Raw genomic sequence first — 21,848 nt, forward strand, 5'->3', positions numbered from 1 at the left:
GTGGAATAACAACTAAATCAGTGTTATCCCCAAAACTCCTTTTATTACTGGATACAGAAGTTCTCGACTACCAGATTCTATCCAACGAACCACCAAGTAGTAGATCATTCAAGGTGTAATCCAATCGAACTCTTTAAGCTTTGTGAATTTAGGTTGATCCTAGTAATTAAACTCTTAGATCAAGTTTCACTTGTTGGTGTTGTCTTCACACATGATTCCTCCATAGAATCCCTCTGTAAGGTCTCGTGATTTCTACTTGTGTAGAGAGTTAATCGACGATTACTTATCTCATAACTTCTACTAGCGATAGAACAATCAATAGACTAATCTAGTATGCATCCCAAATCAATCTAAAAATCACTCATAAACCCTAGATATGGTAAATACAAACGATGATGATTAAAACCTCAAATAGACTTGTATTATTAATAAAGATTCACGCTTAGAACATTGAATTCATCCTTAATCAACAAAGGATTTAGCTACTCATATTACAAAGAAGATGAATAATGGTGGTTTCCCCCTGAAGGGGTAAACCCTAGGTTTTGATGTAGAACTTGTGATATGAGATGATTGATATTCGAATATATGTGAAAGGCCTTGTTTGAGGGAAAAAACTGATGCTGCTGTTTTTGGTAAATTTGGGTGTGTTGATGAGAAAAGAATTCAAATCCTAAATAAATGCACTGCACGGGAGTACTTTAGATTCGAGAGATCAATCTGTAAGACTCTGGCCTAAACCAAGAAATGGTCGTTCCAGATACAATTCGGTCACAAGGTGAAGGACAAGAGATTGATCTTAGGGAGGGAAGCGAAGAAGGTGTTTGAGATCAGAGTGTTGAATTATGAAGGTGTGGTTGTTTATGACTTGTGTATCAGAAAATGGTTTCTGGCTACTTGTGTTGATAACACTTATGTGCTGTCTTCGAAATAGATTGAAAACCTATTTATACAAGTCATTGAGCGCACCCTGATCTCTTAGGAAGTGGATGAAGTTAAGTAGTGGAGAAGTGGATTTGTGCAGAAGGTAGTTATCATCGTGTTTCCGTTATGAGGGAATACTGATCACACGTTCACCCACTACTCTCATTAACTGTCCGTCTTTCCTGACACCTTCTCATAATGGACGCGTTGCACGCCGCACGCTGTAAACCACCAGAGCAATACCCCAGTGAGTATCCCCCAGTTTGTGACATGTTTGATGCCTCGAATGAATGGGTCAAGTCATGTGACTTGCCGTTAAAATCTGCACATAGTGCTTTCAGGTTAAATAATAATAAATTATTTATGAATCCAATATTTATAAAGAATTGATTATAATCGATGTACGTAAAGCATCGCTTCGAATAAGCAGCTGAAAGTAATCGATGTGTTAGAAGCATCGCGGTTTTTGAGCTCGATCGAGTCAGTCACGGATTGAGCGTCTTAAAAGTAACACGACCGGCCCTCTTTAGGTGATCGTTTGAGGACCTTATGGGTGAACTATCACCTGGTCGACCACTCCCTCTGGAGGAGGGACGGACGACGATCATAATGTCGTTTTGTTAATTTGCTAAAAATAAATCTACACCGTCCAACTGGGCCGGCGAAGTTGGATGGTTGTGATCAATTTGCGGAAATTATCTACTTCAATTGACGCCAATGTTTAGGGTTTAGGAGCCGCGTGGCTACCCCTTTTTGGGCGAGCGATTCGAGGCGCTGCGTGCCCGTTCGAGCAGGTCAATCGACCTTGTGCAAAGGTGGGTTGCCGCTGAGCGTGCTGGTATCTCCTAGGCCACCTAAAATTAGATCTAAGCCACTCGATTTGGATGGAAAAGATGGATGGTCGTCATCGATTTGCGGCGATAATTTATTGGCGCAAACACCAATTAGGTTTTAAAAACGTCCGCGTCTTCCCTAGTTCGATCGAACGACTTGATGCGTTAAGGGCTTGTCGTGAGTAGGTCGATCAACCAAGGAAGGAGTTGGGACGCCAATGAATACTTTGGTGCTTCTTCGATCGTCCGAGATGCGATCTACGCCTTCCAATTAGGCTATCCAAGTTGGACGAACGCTATCGATTTGCGACAGTTGTATGCTGCCACGACCTGATTTAGGGTTTTGAATGCGGCGTTTTGCTTGAGTTTGGGAAAACGGTTGAGCGCCCTATAGGCTTTCCGCAGGCAAGTCGATTTTCAAATGGGAAAATTGGGCCGCCAATGAACATGCCGGCACTTCCTTAATCGTTTGTAGAAAGATCTAAGCCGTCCAACTAGGCTGGCAAAGTTGGACGGTCCGGATGCGTTTTGAGACTCTTAACGGTCTCAGCTCGTTCGAGCTGTTTTTATACAACGTGATCACCCATGTTTGGGGTCGGCGCTCGAAGCACTTGTGGCTGAGGGAACGGGACTCGATCGACTAGGGCACTAGTGGGCCCGCCGGTGGTCACTACGGTGATCGCGGAGTTCTGCTAGGTGTAAGCTATGCTTGTTAAATCGAGCGGCCAAATCGTGTGGCCGTGATTATTTTTTTAGACTGACATGAACAGTCTAGATTTTCCTTAAGGAATTTAAACGCGTTCAATCGTGTTATATTTCAATTAAAGGCGTGTTAACACGCTAATCTCTTTGTCATAGGGTGGTGTAGTCCATGTGGGTATTTCCACGCAGGTCTAAATACTAACACTTCGGGAGACTCATGCTACTCTGCTGAGTGTGAACTTTTGATCATCATGTCATATCAATATTGGGAATTCGGCTGGGAACATAGAATAGGAAAATATCAGGTGAGTTATGCATTAGTAACTAATGCGACAGGTTGAAATTTATATATCTGGGATTGATGCACCATTCTAATAAATTTCATAAATATGTCGAATTGCTCAATATATATATAAGTAAAGAGGTTTGAACACTCATCACTTTCAAATGGCTTTTGTTCCTTTGCAGGATGACAGCGCATTAAATATAGGGTTTTACAATTTTGACCCTGAACTAAAAACCACCATCAACATTAAGTCCCCTGCTTAGCACGTAACAGTGACATTGTTGCGGGGTAAGCACTAGATGGTGACGTACAAGATAGGACGAAGACAAAAGAGAAGAGGCTTACCGGGAAAATCCAAACATTGGTAGTGCGGGACGGTACTGGTGCGTCCATGGGGCGTAAGTGTAGTGGGACCGGCTGCTTCCCTTCGTGTTCTAATCGAAAGAGGAAACCTCCTCCGGTTAGAACTCTACCAAACGATTTTGTATAAAATGGGGTCGACCCCCTCTTTTTTTTTCTTTTTTTTTTTATCGTTTGCTCTAGCTCCCGTCCTCAGCATTGATCGCTCCCTTGCCGCCGCCGTTAGTTGTCTCGTCGCCGTCGCGTGTCCGCCAGCAGCAAGGTACATGCTTCCTCTTCTTTTCTTTTTGCTCCAAGTTCTTTTTTTTTTTTTGAGTGTGGATGCAAACCCTAGTTTTAGGTGTAGCTTCTTTGAATCTCGAAAGAATCATCCCATTGCGAATGAAACTTCTTCGTTGGTGATATTGTAGTGAATTCCACCAGTAGATTCGGTAGCAGAGTAGTTAACGTTGCTAAGATCACCAATAAACGAGCAAACCTAAGTTGGATGCCACCGTTTGCTCCCTTTCTTCTTTCTTTTTTGCATGCAAAACCTAGCTTTAGGTTGTGACGGATGCAAAACTTAGCTATAGGTTTTAGCCGTGAGCATAATACCCACAGTAAGCCCGTTCATCCGTCTGTGTCTTCAGCTTGGCCGTGGCAATACATCCCACGGCCAATACATGGCTTTATGAGACCTCCTCCATTTTTTTTTTGTTCGAGTGGGTGTAGATTCTATTGGGCCCGGATGTACATGCCTCGAGGCCAATAGGACGTTCGAGCATGCAGCAACCATGAGAACTATCGAGCATGCAGTGGCCATGAGAGCGATCGAGCATATAGTGGCCATTTTTCGTCCATGAACTTCGACCATTAGTAATCATGTTGAATTAGCAGATTGTTTATGTGATCCTCTCTTAACATGAAATAATAACTCTCTTCCATTGTGCTTCATTGTAGTTATTTGGAAGTGAACTTAAAAAATTCTCGTTAAGATGTCACCTGGAAATACTTCTGCTGCAAAGCCAGAAGCTGCCAGCAACGCCAAAGACATGCCAAATATATATGATGAGATCTTTGTTGTGACTTATCCGAACGTTATGATTCATCCTGGTCATAAGATAATCCTCCTTACAGATTCAAAGAATGAGAAGGCTGCTGCATCAGTTTCCCCGGAGCGTGTGATGAGGTTGTGTCTCCAAAAGAAAGAGTATCCAGCTTCTCCTATTGATTTCAGGATTTGCCACACTCCGCTGCGCTCTTATGAAGGTTGGATGAAGTATATGTTGGGTAATGAACGCATCAAAGATAACCTGACTAGAGCGCAAGTTGTTGAAGCTGTCATGGCATCTGCAACACTTCATATCAAGAACGATGCTGCAGGTTTAATCACTTTCATTTCTCGATGGTGTCCTTCCACGCACACGGCCATATGCAGATGGGGAGAGATGACCATCACTTTGGAAAGCGTAGCTAATTTTTTGAGTCTTCCAGTTGCGGGAAGTTTCAACTATAAACTATCCGCCGCAGAAAGCGTCACGCTGGATGCTTTAGTTCAGAAGGCAGAATAATATAACCAACAGAAAAAGGGTGAGAAATGCTTTTATACTTGGTGGGTGTCTAAATGGTTTCCTACAAAACCGAGGCCGGGCCAAGTACTGGATGATGAAATCAGCGTCGTCGCATTTCTGTCCTTGTGGCTGTCTAGAGACATCATTGATGATGGCTCCGGTAAGAAGACTATAAGACGCGATCTTATCATGTTTGCTATTAAGTTGGCGCAAGGCGTGGTCCTCCCTTTAGGCAGCTTGTTCCTTGGGTCGTTGTACACTCATTTGGATTCCTTGGCAACAGATATGCATGAATCACATGTTCACGTAGCTTTCCTCCAGGCGTGCTTATGGGACCACTTCAAAGGTTATGCTCCCATCCTGGCAACTTCGTTTTCTAGTTTGTACGGAGGTTCGAGAATACTCTGTTGGCAAAACAGACGTCCAAAACCTGGATTAAAGCTTATTGATTTTTTCGATAACGTGTACGCCATAGATTTTCGCCCGTGGGGACCGGTTCATTCTTCCATGGTTCAACCAAAGACCTTTGCTACTGCTCCTGACACTGTGTTGCACACCGATGGAAAGGATATGAGCCTTGGAGAGATCATATTCTTGAGAAGTTGTATACCGGGATATATTCCATCTTTCTTTGATGAATCTCTTACTGCAGTTCCTTATAACATTGACAGAGTCGCTCGCCACATGGGATTTGATCAAGGAATCCCATTTTATCGTCCGCAAATGCCTTCAGCAGATCTTGTGCTGTCTGTTCTCGATGCTAGCATCTTTGCAACAAAGCAGAGCCTTCCATTCCCGCTCCTCGGAAGGAAACCAATGGCGACTAGTAGGTATAAGGTTTTCTGGAGAGAAGAGCTGCTAGCTTTTCAAAGGTTCTCGGAAGAAGTTGTAGCAGTTCCTCGCGGCGAGCCTACCCCCGAAATTTTGAAGCAGCATAAATTGTTGAAGCCGCTTCCGGGAAAGCGAACCAGGGCCGACGCTTCTGATGACCGAAGTCCCCAGGATGCAGGAGCGAGGTCTAAGAAGCAGGCAGGTGGACCGGTTGTTTTTAATTCTTCCCATATGCATGTACTTTAAATTTTTCTTCTTTTGATCCACTGATTTTATTCATCTCGGAAAACCCACGTTGAATGTGCTTCTTATCCAAAATCAGGGTCTCAGGAAGGAAAAAGCTTTTACGAGGCTGGCACGTAGTCATAACGCAGCTTTAGAGAAATCCGGAGATACTGAACCTCTCGAGGGTAAAGACGAGGATGACGAAGACTCGGCCGGCGACGAAGGAAGCGTCTCCAAATGTAGTAGGGAGCCTGACCGTTCCAGCGAACCGGGCGATGAGACTGTGACAGATACCAACCTTGAGGTTGAGGGAAATGATGATGTAGGGACCACTAGAGATGTTACATCTATGGTCGTAGATGTGCTTCCATTTAAAGAACCTCCTGTGACCGACAAGGCATTAGTTGTGCACTCCGCCGCTGCTGGGATCATTTTTATCCTCCTTTTGACGCCCCTTTCATAGATCATTGCTGGTTGGAGGATTCAGTGTGCCATCTAAGTATGAAGAGTTATACACCAAGATATGGAAGAAGCATGGTCACATTGCCACTTCCAAGAAGCTTAAAAGTTGCTTTGCATTAGTCAAACGTGTCGAAGAAACTTTATCCTCCATTTATGGAATGAGCATCCTGACTGGGCGCATCGTTTCTGAAGAGATAGTTTCAAACTGGGAGTTCCACGGAGACGTGTTCGTGAAGTATGAGTTTAACGCCCCTTGGTTCTGTGAAGGATTTTCTGAAATCCAAAATTTGCAAGGCGAAATAGAGGATGTTTCATCCATGGACTTCATTACTCAGCAAGAGGCGTAAGTCGAGAAATTGTCCCATGAGTTGAAGCTGAAGCAGACTGCTCTCTAGAACATGAAAGATGCCTTTGCCAAGAAGAACGAGTTGTTGTTGGACGAATTCCCTTGAATAATTTATGCTTTTTTTTTTTTTTTTTACTTTTAGGTGTCTTTGAATGACGTGAGGAATTCCTTTCATGGTTTGATGATTTTCTCTTTTTTTTTTTTGGTTTTGAACTAGCAAGTGATTGCTTTTTATGAAGATATTTGAATTTGATTTTGGGATAATTCATGAGTAGTTTTTCTGAGAGGAATTATGACTGGGTCAACAAAAATTCCAGAAATTCTCATTTTTTATGCAAGTAATGCAACTTAGAGAAATTGTGTATGTTGCATGAAAATTGCAAACGTTACACGAAAGTAAAACATGTAAAGTGAAACATAAAATGGAGATTGAGAACGATAATGACTTCATTCTCAAAAATGGGACGCGTGCGTCGAGTCCCCGACAAATTAAAAAACTTGTCGTACAAATAATTGTTTTAACGAGACTTACTTGTTGACGAGGTTACAACGAACGAAGTTGGGCTTTCCCAGATAATTGCTTAAAATCCAAGTTGCGTCCCGGGTTGTTGTAACACGCATCTGCTAAAGACCTCTGCTAATGAAAAATCTCCAAATGATTCGATCTCTCTTGTGAAACTGCGCATGTCGGCTTGTGGAGAGAGGAAATATTCCCAGTTCATAGGCGCAACTCCCTTGAATTGATTTTTCCCCAGATAATGCGTTTCAGGCCATTGCATTCACTGGTGGGGAGATGGACGAATCTGTGGTAATGGAAATATCTCGGATCAATCATCTCTTGATCAGTTGGTGGACGCCATACAAGAGGTAGTTGAACTACCCCGTCTTGCACCCAAGCTTCCAACAACTCCAGAACCTTCCTCATTGGATTTGGGAAGTGCGGGTACCCTGAGTTTAGCTTTTCTTGTGTTTGCAGCTGTTGTCGTGAGAACTCTTGCGGGATTTGATGCGAGACTTGTTTCGAGATTGTGGTTGAGACGTGAGTTGACATAGACGCGGATCATTTAGCTTGGCGGTTATGCTGAAGTTCAACTTCTCTCGAGGGTCCTGCATTAGAGGCGCTGCGACACGGTTGAACTGAGTACCGTTCATTCGTGAAGTTTTTGTCTTCGTGATGGTCTTGGAAAATTTCCCCTTCTTCAGGTGCTTCTCTGTTTGGTAAAGCCGTTGTGGTTGGGGTTGTGGATTGTTGAACAACTCTTTGAACTTCTGCAAAGGTCTTGAGATATATACTCTCCGACAGAGTTGCCTTGGTTCTTATTCTGCAAGTATTGTGACACTCCCGGCGAGTCCCTTTCCCTGTGAAACTTCTTCGGCCCTTCCCTGGATTTTGTCGATCGTTTCCTTTCGGCTCACATCCGATGTGGTTACGCATCCTGTCTGCATCACTGCTGGTAGAAGCACGGACTTTAGATAAAGATCCGGTGTCATATTTATCGTTAATGGTGTTCTCCGGGCGTATGTTAGCCGTCTCCTTCCACAACTGGTTTACCATACTTCTTAAAAGACAAAGCATCTCGTTTTGCCGTTTGGAGATATCAGCCTGACTTGCGAGGATATCTTCTAACAACCTAGATATGTCTTCTGCGGTGATTGCGCTTCGATCATTCATGACTTTCGGAGAGCTTGGCTGACGAGGATGTATCACAGAGTGGAAGTTCATATTTGTGATTGAAATGAAATTGGGTTAACGAATGGGTTTAGACCTAAAATCCACCCTCTTGAATTCGAGAAGATTGATATGAATTTCAAAATTGATCTTGCAACCGAGATATTAATCTCCCACTGTGGTCGCCATTTGTTTGAGGGAAAAAACTGATTCTGCTGTTTTTGGTAAATTTGGGTGTGTTGATGAGAAACGAATTCAAACCCTAAACAAATGCACTGCACGGGAGTACTTTAGATTCGAGAGATCAATCTGTAAGACTCTAACCTAAACCAAGAAATGGTCGTTCCAGATTCAATTCGGTCACAAGGTGAAGGAGAATGGTTGATCTTAGGGAGGGAAGCGAAGAAGGTGTTTCAGATCAGAGTGTTGAATTATGAAGGTGTGGCTGTTTATGACTTGTGTATCAGAAAATGGTTTCTGGCTACTTGTGTTGATAGCACTTATGTACTGTCTTCGAAATAGATTGAAAACCTATTTATACAAGTCATTGAGCGCACCCTGATCTCTTAGGAAGTGGATGAAGTTAAGTAGTGGAGAAGTGGATTTGTGCAAAAGGTAGTGATCATCGTGTTTCCGTTATGAGTGAAGACTGATCACACATTCACCCACTACTCTCATTAACTGTCCATCTTTCCTGACACCTTCTCATAATAGGCGCGTTGCACGCAGCATACTGTAAACCGACAGACCAATACCCCAGTGAGTATCCCCCAGTTTGTGACATGTTTGATGCCTCGAATGAATGGGTCAAGTCATGTAACTTGCCGCTAAAGTCAGCACATAATGCTTTCAGGTTAAATAATAATAAATTATTTGTGAAACCGATGTTTATAAAGCATTGATTATAATCGATGTACGTAAAGCATCGCTTTCGAATAAGCAACTGAAAGTAATCGATGTGGTAGAAGCATCGCTGTTTTTGAGCTCGATTGAGTCAGTCACGGATTGAGCGTCTTAAAAGTAACACGACCGACCCTCTTTGGGTGATCGTTTGAGGACCTTATGGGTGAACTATCACCTGTTCGACCACTCCCTGTGGAGGAGGGACATACGGCGATCATAATGCCGTTTTGTTAATTTTCTAAAAATAAATCTGCACCGTCCAGCTGGGCCGGCGAAGTTGGATGGTTGTAATCAATTTGCGGAAATTATCTACTTCCATTGACGCCAATGTTTAGGGTTTAGGAGCCGCGTGGCTACCCCTTTTTGGGCGAGCGATTCGAGGCGCTGCGTGCCCGTTCGAGCAGGTCAATCGACCTTGTGCAAAGGTGGGTTGCCGCTGAGCGTGCTGGTATCTCCTAGGCCACCTAAAATTAGATCTAAGCCACTCGATTTGGATGGAAAAGATGGATGGTCGTCATCGATTTGCGGCGATAATTTATTGGCGCAAACACCAATTAGGTTTTAAAAACGTCCGCGTCTTCCCTAGTTCGATCGAACGACTTGATGCGTTAAGGGCTTGTCGTGAGTAGGTCGATCAACCAAGGAAGGAGTTGGGACGCCAATGAATACTTTGGTGCTTCTTCGATCGTCCGAGATGCGATCTACGCCTTCCAATTAGGCTATCCAAGTTGGACGAACGCTATCGATTTGCGACAGTTGTATGCTGCCACGACCTGATTTAGGGTTTTGAATGAGCGTTTTGCTTGAGTTTGGGAAAACGGTTGAGCGCCCTATAGGCTTTCCGCAGGCAAGTCGATTTTCAAATGGGAAAATTGGGCCGCCAATGAACATGCCGGCACTTCCTTAATCGTTTGTAGAAGATCTAAGCCGTCCAACTAGGCTGGCAAAGTTGGACGGTCCGGATGCGTTTTGAGACTCTTAACGGTCTCAGCTCGTTCGAGCTGTTTTTATACACGTGATCACCCATGTTTGGGGTCGGCGCTCGAAGCACTTGTGGCTGAGGGAACGGGACTCGATCGACTAGGGCATAGTGGGCCCGCCGGTGGTCACTACGGTGATCGCGGAGTTCTGCTAGGTGTAAGCTATGCTTGTTAAATCGAGCGGCCAAATCGTGTGGCCGTGATTATTTTTTTAGACTGACATGAACAGTCTAGATTTTCCTTAAGGAATTTAAACGCGTTCAATCGTTATCTTTCAATTAAAGGCGTGTTAACACGCTAATCTCTTTGTCATAGGGTGGTGTAGTCCATGTGGGTATTTCCACGCAGGTCTAAATACTAACACTTCGGGAGACTCATGCTACTCTGCTGAGTGTGAACTTTGATCATCATGTCATATCAATATTGGGAATTCGGCTGGGAACATAGAATAGGAAAATATCAGGTGAGTTATGCATTAGTAACTAATGCGACAGGTTGAAATTTATATATCTGGGATTGATGCACCATTCTAATAAATTTCATAAATATGTCGAATTGCTCAATATATATATAAGTAAAGAGGTTTGAACACTCATCACTTTCAAATGGCTTTTGTTCCTTTGCAGGATGACAGCGCATTAAATATAGGGTTTTACAATTTTGACCCTGAACTAAAAACCACCATCAACATTAAGTCCCCTGCTTAGCACGTAACAGTGACATTGTTGCGGGGTAAGCACTAGATGGTGACGTACAAGATAGGACGAACACAAAAGAGAAGAGGCTTACCGGGAAAATCCAAACATTGGTAGTGCGGGACGGTACTGGTGCGTCCATGGGGCGTAAGTGTAGTGGGACCGGCTGCTTCCCTTCGTGTTCTAATCGAAAGAGGAAACCTCCTCCGGTTAGAACTCTACCAAACGATTTTGTATAAAATGGGGTCGACCCCCTCTTTTTTTTTCTTTTTTTTTTATCGTTTGCTCTAGCTCCCGTCCTCAGCATTGATCGCTCCCTTGCCGCCGCCGTTAGTTGTCTCGTCGCCGTCGCGTGTCCGCCAGCAGCAAGGTACATGCTTCCTCTTCTTTTCTTTTTGCTCCAAGTTCTTTTTTTTTTTTGAGTGTGGATGCAAACCCTAGTTTTAGGTGTAGCTTCTTTGAATCTCGAAAGAATCATCCCATTGCGAATGAAACTTCTTCGTTGGTGATATTGTAGTGAATTCCACCAGTAGATTCGGTAGCAGAGTAGTTAACGTTGCTAAGATCACCAATAAACGAGCAAACCTAAGTTGGATGCCACCGTTTGCTCCCTTTCTTCTTTCTTTTTTGCATGCAAAACCTAGCTTTAGGTTGTGACGGATGCAAAACTTAGCTATAGGTTTTAGCCGTGAGCATAATACCCACAGTAAGCCCGTTCATCCGTCTGTGTCTTCAGCTTGGCCGTGGCAATACATCCCACGGCCAATACATGGCTTTATGAGACCTCCTCCATTTTTTTTTTGTTCGAGTGGGTGTAGATTCTATTGGGCCCGGATGTACATGCCTCGAGGCCAATAGAACGTTCGAGCATGCAGCAACCATGAGAACTATCGAGCATGCAGTGGCCATGAGAGCGATCGAGCATATAGTGGCCATTTTTCGTCCATGAACTTCGACCATTAGTAATCATGTTGAATTAGCAGATTGTTTATGTGATCCTCTCTTAACATGAAATAATAACTCTCTTCCATTGTGCTTCATTGTAGTTATTTGGAAGTGAACTTAAAAAATTCTCGTTAAGATGTCACCTGGAAATACTTCTGCTGCAAAGCCAGAAGCTGCCAGCAACGCCAAAGACATGCCAAATATATATGATGAGATCTTTGTTGTGACTTATCCGAACGTTATGATTCATCCTGGTCATAAGATAATCCTCCTCCAGATTCAAAGAATGAGAAGGCTGCTGCATCAGTTTCCCCGGAGCGTGTGATGAGGTTGTGTCTCCAAAAGAAAGAGTATCCAGCTTCTCCTATTGATTTCAGGATTTGCCACACTCCGCTGCACTCTTATGAAGGTTGGATGAAGTATATGTTGGGTAATGAACGCATCAAAGATAACCTGACTAGAGCGCAAGTTGTTGAAGCTGTCATGGCATCTGCAACACTTCATATCAAGAACGATGCTGCAGGTTTAATCACTTTCATTTCTCGATGGTGTCCTTCCACGCACACGGCCATATGCAGATGGGGAGAGATGACCATCACTTTGGAAAGCGTAGCTAATTTGTTGAGTCTTCCAGTTGCGGGAAGTTTCAACTATAAACTATCCGCCGCAGAAAGCGTCACGCTGGATGCTTTAGTTCAGAAGGCAGAATAATATAACCAACAGAAAAAGGGTGAGAAATGCTTTTATACTTGGTGGGTGTCTAAATGGTTTCCTACAAAACCGAGGCCGGGCCAAGTACTGGATGATGAAATCAGCGTCGTCGCATTTCTGTCCTTGTGGCTGTCTAGAGACATCATTGATGATGGCTCCGGTAAGAAGACTATAAGACGCGATCTTATCATTTTTGCTATTAAGTTGGCGCAAGGCGTGGTCCTCCCTTTAGGCAGCTTGTTCCTTGGGTCGTTGTACACTCATTTGGATTCATTGGCAACAGATATGCATGAATCACATGTTCACGTAGCTTTCCTCCAGGCGTGCTTATGGGACCACTTCAAAGGTTATGCTCCCATCCTGGCAACTTCGTTTTCTAGTTTGTACGGAGGTTCGAGAATACTCTGTTGGCAAAACAGACGTCCAAAACCTGGATTAAAGCTTATTGATTTTTTCGATAACGTGTACGCCATAGATTTTCGCCCGTGGGGACCGGTTCATTCTTCCATGGTTCAACCAAAGACCTTTGCTACTGCTCCTGACACTGTGTTGCACACCGATGGAAAGGATATGAGCCTTGGAGAGATCATATTCTTGAGAAGTTGTATACCGGGATATATTCCATCTTTCTTTGATGAATCTCTTACTGCAGTTCCTTATAACATTGACAGAGTCGCTCGCCACATGGGATTTGATCAAGGAATCCCATTTTATCGTCCGCCAATGCCTTCAGCAGATCTTGTGCTGTCTGTTCTCGATGCTAGCATCTTTGCAACAAAGCAGAGCCTTCCATTCCCGCTCCTCGGAAGGAAACCAATGGCGACTAGTAGGTATAAGGTTTTCTGGAGAGAAGAGCTGCTAGCTTTTCAAAGGTTCTCGGAAGAAGTTGTAGCAGTTCCTCGCGGCGAGCCTACCCCCGAAATTTTGAAGCAGCATAAATTGTTGAAGCCGCTTCCGGGAAAGCGAACCAGGGCCGACGCTTCTGATGACCGAAGTCCCCAGGATGCAGGAGCGAGGTCTAAGAAGCAGGCAGGTGGACCGGTTGTTTTTAATTCTTCCCATATGCATGTACTTTAAATTTTTCTTCTTTTGATCCACTGATTTTATTCATCTCGGAAAACCCACGTTGAATGTGCTTCTTATCCAAAATCAGGGTCTCAGGAAGGAAAAAGCTTTTACGAGGCTGGCACGTAGTCATAACGCAGCTTTAGAGAAATCCGGAGATACTGAACCTCTCGAGGGTAAAGACGAGGATGAGGATGAAGAAGACTCGCCGGCGACGAAGGAAGCGTCTCCAAATGTAGTAGGGAGCCTGACCGTTCCAGCGAACCGGGCGATGAGACTGTGACAGATACCAACCTTGAGGTTGAGGGAAATGATGATGTAGGGACCACTAGAGATGTTACATCTATGGTCGTAGATGTGCTTCCATTTAAAGAACCTCCTGTGACCGACAAGGCATTAGTTGTGCACTCCGCCGCTGCTGGGATCATTTTTATCCTCCTTTTGACGCCCCTTTCATAGATCATTGCTGGTTGGAGGATTCAGTGTGCCATCTAAGTATGAAGAGTTATACACCAAGATATGGAAGAAGCATGGTCACATTGCCACTTCCAAGAAGCTTAAAAGTTGCTTTGCATTAGTCAAACGTGTCGAAGAAACTTTATCCTCCATTTATGGAATGAGCATCCTGACTGGGCGCATCGTTTCTGAAGAGATAGTTTCAAACTGGGAGTTCCACGGAGACGTGTTCGTGAAGTATGAGTTTAACGCCCCTTGGTTCTGTGAAGGATTTTCTGAAATCCAAAATTTGCAAGGCGAATAGAGGATGTTTCGTCCATGGACTTCATTACTCAGCAAGAGGCGTAAGTCGAGAAATTGTCCCATGAGTTGAAGCTGAAGCAGACTGCTCTCTAGAACATGAAAGATGCCTTTGCCAAGAAGAACGAGTTGTTGTTGGACGAATTCCCTTGAATAATTTATGCTTTTTTTTTTTTTACTTTTAGGTGTCTTTGAATGACGTGAGGAATTCCTTTCATGGTTTGATGATTTTCTCTTTTTTTTTTTGGTTTTGAACTAGCAAGTGATTGCTTTTTATGAAGATATTTGAATTTGATTTTGGGATAATTCATGAGTAGTTTTTCTGAGAGGAATTATGACTGGGTCAACAAAAATTCCAGAAATTCTCATTTTTTATGCAAGTAATGCAACTTAGAGAAATTGTGTATGTTGCATGAAAATTGCAAACGTTACACGAAAGTAAAACATGTAAAGTGAAACATAAAATGGAGATTGAGAACGATAATGACTTCATTCTCAAAAATGGGACGCCTGCGTCGAGTCCCCGACAAATTAAAAAACTTGTCGTACAAATAATTGTTTTAACGAGACTTACTTGTTGACGAGGTTACAACGAACGAAGTTGGTCTTTCCCAGATAATTGCTTAAAATCCAAGTTGCGTCCCGGGTTGTTGTAACACGCATCTGCTAAAGACCTCTGCTAATGAAAAATCTCCAAATGATTCGATCTCTCTTGTGAAACTGCGCATGTCGGCTTGTGGAGAGAGGAAATATTCCCAGTTCATAGGCGCAACTCCCTTGAATTGATTTTTCCCCAGATAATGCGTTTCAGGCCATTGCATTCACTGGTGGGGAGATGGACGAATCTGTGGTAATGGAAATATCTCGGATCAATCATCTCTTGATCAGTTGGTGGACGCCATACAAGAGGTAGTTGAACTACCCCGTCTTGCACCCAAGCTTCCAACAACTCCAGAACCTTCCTCATTGGAAATGGGAAGTGCGGGTACCCTGAGTTTAGCTTTTCTTGTGTTTGCAGCTGTTGTCGTGAGAACTCTTGCGGGATTTGATGCGAGACTTGTTTCGAGATTGTGGTTGGACGTGAGTGAGTTGACATAGACGCGGATCATTTAGCTTGGCGGTTATGCTGAAGTTCAACTTCTCTCGAGGGTCCTGCATTAGAGGCGCTGCGACACGGTTGAACTGAGTACCGTTCATTCGTGAAGTTTTTGTCTTCGTGATGGTCTTGGAAAATTTCCCCTTCTTCAGGTGCTTCTCTGTTTGGTAAAGCCGTTGTGGTTGGGGTTGTGGATTGTTGAACAACTCTTTGAACTTCTGCAAAGGTCTTGAGATATACTCTCCGACAGAGTTGCCTTGGTTCTTATTCTGCAGTATTGTGACACTCCCGGCGAGTCCCTTTCCCTGTGAAACTTCTTCGGCCCTTCCCTGGATTTTGTCGATCGTTTCCTTTCGGCTCACATCCGATGTGGTTACGCATCCTGTCTGCATCACTGCTGGTAGAAGCACGGACTTTAGATAAAGATCCGGTGTCATATTTATCGTTAATGGTGTTCTCCGGGCGTATGTTAGTCGTCTCCTTCCACAACCGGTTTACCATACTTCTTAAAAGACAAAGCATCTCGTTTTGCCGTTTGGAGATATCAGCCTGACTTGCGAGGATATCTTCTAACAACCTAGATATGTCTCTTGCGGTGATTGCGCTTCGATCATTCATGACTTTCGGAGAGCTTGGCTGACGAGGATGTATCACAGAGTGGAAGTTGATATTTGTGATTGAAATGAAATTGGGTTAACGAATGGGTTTAGACCTAAAATCCACCCTCTTGAATTCGAGAAGATTGATATGAATTTCAAAATTGATCTTGCAACCGAGATATTAATCTCCCACTGTGGTCGCCATTTGTTTGAGGGAAAAAACTGATTCTGCTGTTTTTGGTAAATTTGGGTGTGTTGATGAGAAACGAATTCAAACCCTAAACAAATGCACTGCACGGGAGTACTTTAGATTCGAGAGATAAATCTGTAAGACTCTAACCTAAACCAAGAAATGGTCATTCCAGATTCAATTCGGTCACAAGGTGAAGGAGAATGGTTGATCTTAGGGAGGGAAGCGAAGAAGGTGTTTCAGATCAGAGTGTTGAATTATGAAGGTGTGGCTGTTTATGACTTGTGTATCAGAAAATGGTTTCTGGCTACTTGTGTTGATAACACTTATGTACTGTCTTCGAAATAGATTGAAAACCTATTTATACAAGTCATTGAGCGCACCCTGATCTCTTAGGAAGTGGATGAAGTTAAGTAGTGGAGAAGTGGATTTGTGCAAAAGGTAGTGATCATCGTGTTTCCGTTATGAGTGAAGACTGATCACACATTCACCCACTACTCTCATTAACTGTCCATCTTTCCTGACACCTTCTCATAATAGGCGCGTTGCACGCAGCATACTGTAAACCGACAGACCAATACCCCAGTGAGTATCCCCCAGTTTGTGACATGTTTGATGTCTCGAATGAATGGGTCAAGTCATGTAACTTGCCGCTAAAGTCAGCACATAATGCTTTCAGGTTAAATAATAATAAATTATTTGTGAAACCGATGTTTATAAAGCATTGATTATAATCGATGTACGTAAAGCATCGCTTTCGAATAAGCAACTGAAAGTAATCGATGTGGTAGAAGCATCGCTGTTTTTGAGCTCGATCGAGTCAGTCACGGATTGAGCGTCTTAAAAGTAACACGACCGACCCTCTTTGGGTGATCGTTTGAGGACCTTATGGGTGAACTATCACCTGTTCGACCACTCCCTGTGGAGGAGGGACATACGGCGATCATAATGCCGTTTTGTTAATTTTCTAAAAATAAATCTGCACCGTCCAGCTGGGCCGGCGAAGTTGGATGGTTGTAATCAATTTGCGGAAATTATCTACTTCCATTGACGCCAATGTTTAGGGTTTAGGAGCCGCGTGGCTACCCCTTTTTGGGCGAGCGATTCGAGGCGCTGCGTGCCAGTTTGAGCAGGTCAATCGACCTTGTGCAAAGGTGGGTTGCCGTTGAGCGTGCTGGTATCTCCTGGGTCACCTAAAAATTAGATCTAAGCCACTCGATTTGGCTGGCGAAGATGGATGGTCGTGATCGATTTGCGGCGATAACATATTGCCGTAAACACCAATTAGGTTTTAAAAACGGCCGCGTCTTCCCTAGTTCGATCGAAGGACTTAATGCGTTAAGGGATTGTCGTGAGTAGGTCGATCGACCAAGGAAGGAGTTGGGACGCCAATGAATACTTTGGTGCTTCTTCGATCGTCCGACTTGCGATCTACGCCTTCCAATTAGGCTATCCAAGTTGGACGAACGCTATCGATTTACGACAGTTGTATACTGCCACGACCCGATTTAGGGTTTTGAATACGGCGTGTTTGCTCGAGTTTGGGAAAATGGTTGAGCGCCCTATAGGCTTTCCGCAGGCAAGTCGATTGTCAAAGGGGAAAATTGGGCCGCCAATGAACATGCCGGCACTTCCTTAATTGTTTGTAAGAAGATCTAAGCCGTCCAACTAGGCTGGAAAAGTTGGACAGTCGGGATGCGTTTTGAGACTCTTTTTAACGGTCTCAGCTCGTTCGAGCTGTTTTTATACAGCGTGATCACCCATGTTTGGGGTCGGCGCTCGAAGCACTTGTGGCTGAGGGAACGGGACTCGATTGACTAGGGCACTAGTGGGCCCGCCGGTGGTCACTACGGTGATCGCGTAGTTCTGCTAGGAGTAAGGTATGCTTGTTAAATCGAGCGGCCAAATCGTGTTGCCGTGATTATTTTTTTAGACTGACATGAACAGTCTAGATTTTCCTTAAGGAATTTAAACGCGTTCAATCGCGCTATCTTTCAATTAAAGGCGTGTTAACACGCTAATCTCTTTGTCAGAGGGTGGTTTAGCCCATGTGGGTATTTCCATGCAGGTCTCAATACTAACACTTCGGGATACTCATGCTACTTTGCTGAGAGTGAACATTTGATCATCATGTCATGTCAATATTGGGAGTTCGGCTGGGACATAGCATAGGAAAATATCAGGTGAGTTATGCATTAGTAACTAATACGACATGTTGAAATTTATAGAATATCTGGGGTTGATGCACCATTCTAATAAATTTCATAAATATGTCGAATTGCTCAATACATATATAAGTAAAGAGGTTTGAACACTCATCACTTTCAAATGGATTTTGTTCCTTTGTAGGATGACAGCGCATTAAATATAGGGTTTTACAATTTTGACCATGAACTAAAAACCACCATCAACATGCCTAATACCTATTTTTATAGGTTTACATTGCTTGGCCATCAAGTATCTAGTTCGGTTCAAGAACCCGACCCGAAAATACGAAATAAGGACCCCAAACGTGACCTTAAGCCTTCACAAGTATGTATACCTGTTTGCATACTAGTTAAGTATGCGTACCGGTATGTGTACCTCAAATTCCAACATAAATTTTCGCAACTAAGTATGCGTACCCGTTAGCATACTTAGTTGTCTTCGGTATTGGATAAAAAGCTTGTTTTGGCCACAACCTTTTCGTCCGAACTCGGAATGACCTCATTCTTTTTGCGTTCTTTTCGTCTTTCAATTATATTTAATATGGTGATGAAAAATCCTGAATTCGAATGAGTTAATCTCGGTATTTGGCCCGTCTCTTGATTTTGAGCGTTTTGCTCCTTTTCGTCGTACTTCTTCAATTTCTCTTGGACTTTGGCACTTGGATACTTGGAATACTTCTCTTCTTAGCTCTTTTCATCACTTTGTATCTCCTTTTTGGATGATTCACCTAGTAGAGGCAAATAAGAGAGAACTAGAGTAATAACACGAATACATGCAAGAATAATAGCTAAAACAAGTATGCAATGGACACTAAAATCATATGAATTATGCACTTATCAAATTCCCCCACACTTAGCTTTTTCTAGCTTCGAGCAAACTAAATACAACTAATCATAAATACAACAACTCCATGTCATTGAGAAAACGGTTGCACTTAGCTAATGCAACATTCCTTTAAACTCCTAGGTGTCCCTAGTGGATGAGTTATAGTCTCGTAAGGGTTTACAAGATGTATGCCCACAAAACCTACTCCAATCTCTCGCCTTGGAAGAACCGCTAAGGATAGACACAAAGCAGATAGCCAAATAATTAGCTTGCGTAAGTTATTTAGCTGCAAACATCACACATATATTCCAATCATCACACATAAGCAATTACTTACGTGTGACATTCAACTTGTTTGTAAAACTTTACTAAGATAGTCATCGTACTTGTTGCAACGTTTGCCACAACACTCGCGTACTGAAATCATATGGATAGTTAAGAGAATGGAAATAGAAAAGTGAAGTGTGCAAATGTTGACTAAAGTGAAAGATGTTACCCACAATACTTGTATGAATGTCGTCAAAGAATTCTTATTTATAGCACAATAGTTGAGAGAAGCACCCATTTAACTCGATCACATGATTAGATACTCTAAGCGCATGTTACTTATCAGCAAATATGTGATAGTTGTCTTGGATCCTGCGTTCCACGCTTGTTTAGGCAACGGAGACACGGAGAACGTTTCACACATACTGCTATCTAAGTGTCGATAACCTCATCAATAGTCTTTTTGACTTGCTATATAATGATGATAGGTTTTTGTTTCATCGAATACATGATTAGTCCGCAATTCCGGACCTATCGTTTATTAGTGTCGATAAATGAAGAGGAGCCTCATATATTTATTAATTTTTATTCGGATCACTCTTTATGAGTGTAAGACAATTGTCTTATGGGGATTTTATATACTCAACCAATGATTAACTTTCTACAACATCCATGGCAGTATCAGGATCCCACCAAATTAATTTAGAGAAACATATAACTGCAAAAATAAAAAGAAAGTGATTCGGTAATGATTAATTACGAGGATGAATCTTTCAAACGACTACCATGCCATTTCTAGCATCTGAGTTTCGCATTCAATTATGAACGTATATATAATTAAGGATTGTAGAATGACAAATTGGAACTCAATCTATAGCCGTAAGAACTTGTTTCAATCTGAAAAGGTTAGAGTGTCATCCTAAATAGCTCATAATTAACTCCAAAAGATGGAGTCTCAAGTATGCAAGTAATCAAAGACTAGTATTTATTTATTTTTTAATTTATTTTATATGCAAGCCAAACATGCTTAACCACTCCCCCACATTTAAACTCAACTTTGTCCTCAATGTTCAAAACCGAAATTCTGATTTCTGACATAACAACCCTGAAAAACTCGAAATATGTATAAATGGGTAGGGAACTAGGAAAAACATCCTAAACAAAAGTTGTTCACCTACGTCTTTTCTATGAGGTGTCAAAAGTTCACAGTATTTCAATAAACGGTCTGACTTTTATGGACTCCGGACTGACAGACATGCAATATGAAAAGTTCGGAAAAAAACAAATACCGAAACTCAAATGTCCAGGCCAATCGGTCCAACTTAACAGACTCCTAATTTAGATTTTTTTTTCTGGAAAAGAAAGTTGTGTCTGTACTCTTTAAAAGTTAGGGTTAACTACTCAAATCTGACTATGTATGAAGTCTCGAGAGCTGTTTTCGTCATGAGTGCGCAGTCAGAATTTTCTGACGAGAGTAGTTTCATCACAACTTTCATTATAGATATAGGACTCTGTAAAATCTAAGATGGGAATGAAAGATATGATATGAAAAATTAAGAAAAACTAAAAATAAAAGGGATAGAGATACAAAACCGATGGTTTGTCTCCCATGAAGCATTTGGTTTAACGTCGTCAGCCCGACGTTATTGTTATCATCCGTACACCAAGAATCTGAATATTTGGTAATACTTCCAAATAACAATATGCAATTCAAATAATAGTTTCACAAAAACATTAGCACAAAAGATAAATATTGAAGCTATCACTTTATTGAAGTTTCCCCCACATTTAGTCCTTTCTACATTCAGAAGTGGATAAAGAACATAAAATTCGGGGATTTCAAAAGGTTCCTCAGCTTGGTGAACCTGCACAATACTCGAATCAAACACATCAAGTGATGGATACTTAGAAGCAAAATAATCTGTTAAAACTTTGGAAGCACACAACTCCAATCCTAAGTGAGGTATTTTCTTAAAAGTTGGGTCACCAACTCCTTTAGAATCTACTTCGATTAAAGATAAAGGATCAATAGATATAAACTTAAGCAAAGGATTAGACAAACCTTGTATCGGATCCTCCTCTTTCTTAATTAAATCCAGTGAATTATTTACCTCAAGTATATCATGGTCCTCTATCGAACTATTATTACCTAGCTCAATTGGGTCTTCTACGACTTTAATCAATTTGGTTTCATTCTCAATCTCAATCTCTTCAACAACCTCGTCATCGGAAATGGAATCCTCTCCTAAAACGTCTAGTTTATTGATGCAACTCCTAATTTCTTCGTTTGAGTACGTTAAACCATTTATAACAATAGATATGTCATACCCAATCTCCTAATTTTGAATAGGCTAAGGATCTTTATTATGATCCGGAGTTGGAATAATTGTATCATTGTTACAAGAACTTTCCAAAGCTTG

This window comes from Papaver somniferum, unplaced genomic scaffold (assembly GCF_003573695.1).
Source record: "Papaver somniferum cultivar HN1 unplaced genomic scaffold, ASM357369v1 unplaced-scaffold_83, whole genome shotgun sequence".
NCBI classification, from domain to species: Eukaryota; Viridiplantae; Streptophyta; class Magnoliopsida; order Ranunculales; family Papaveraceae; genus Papaver; species Papaver somniferum.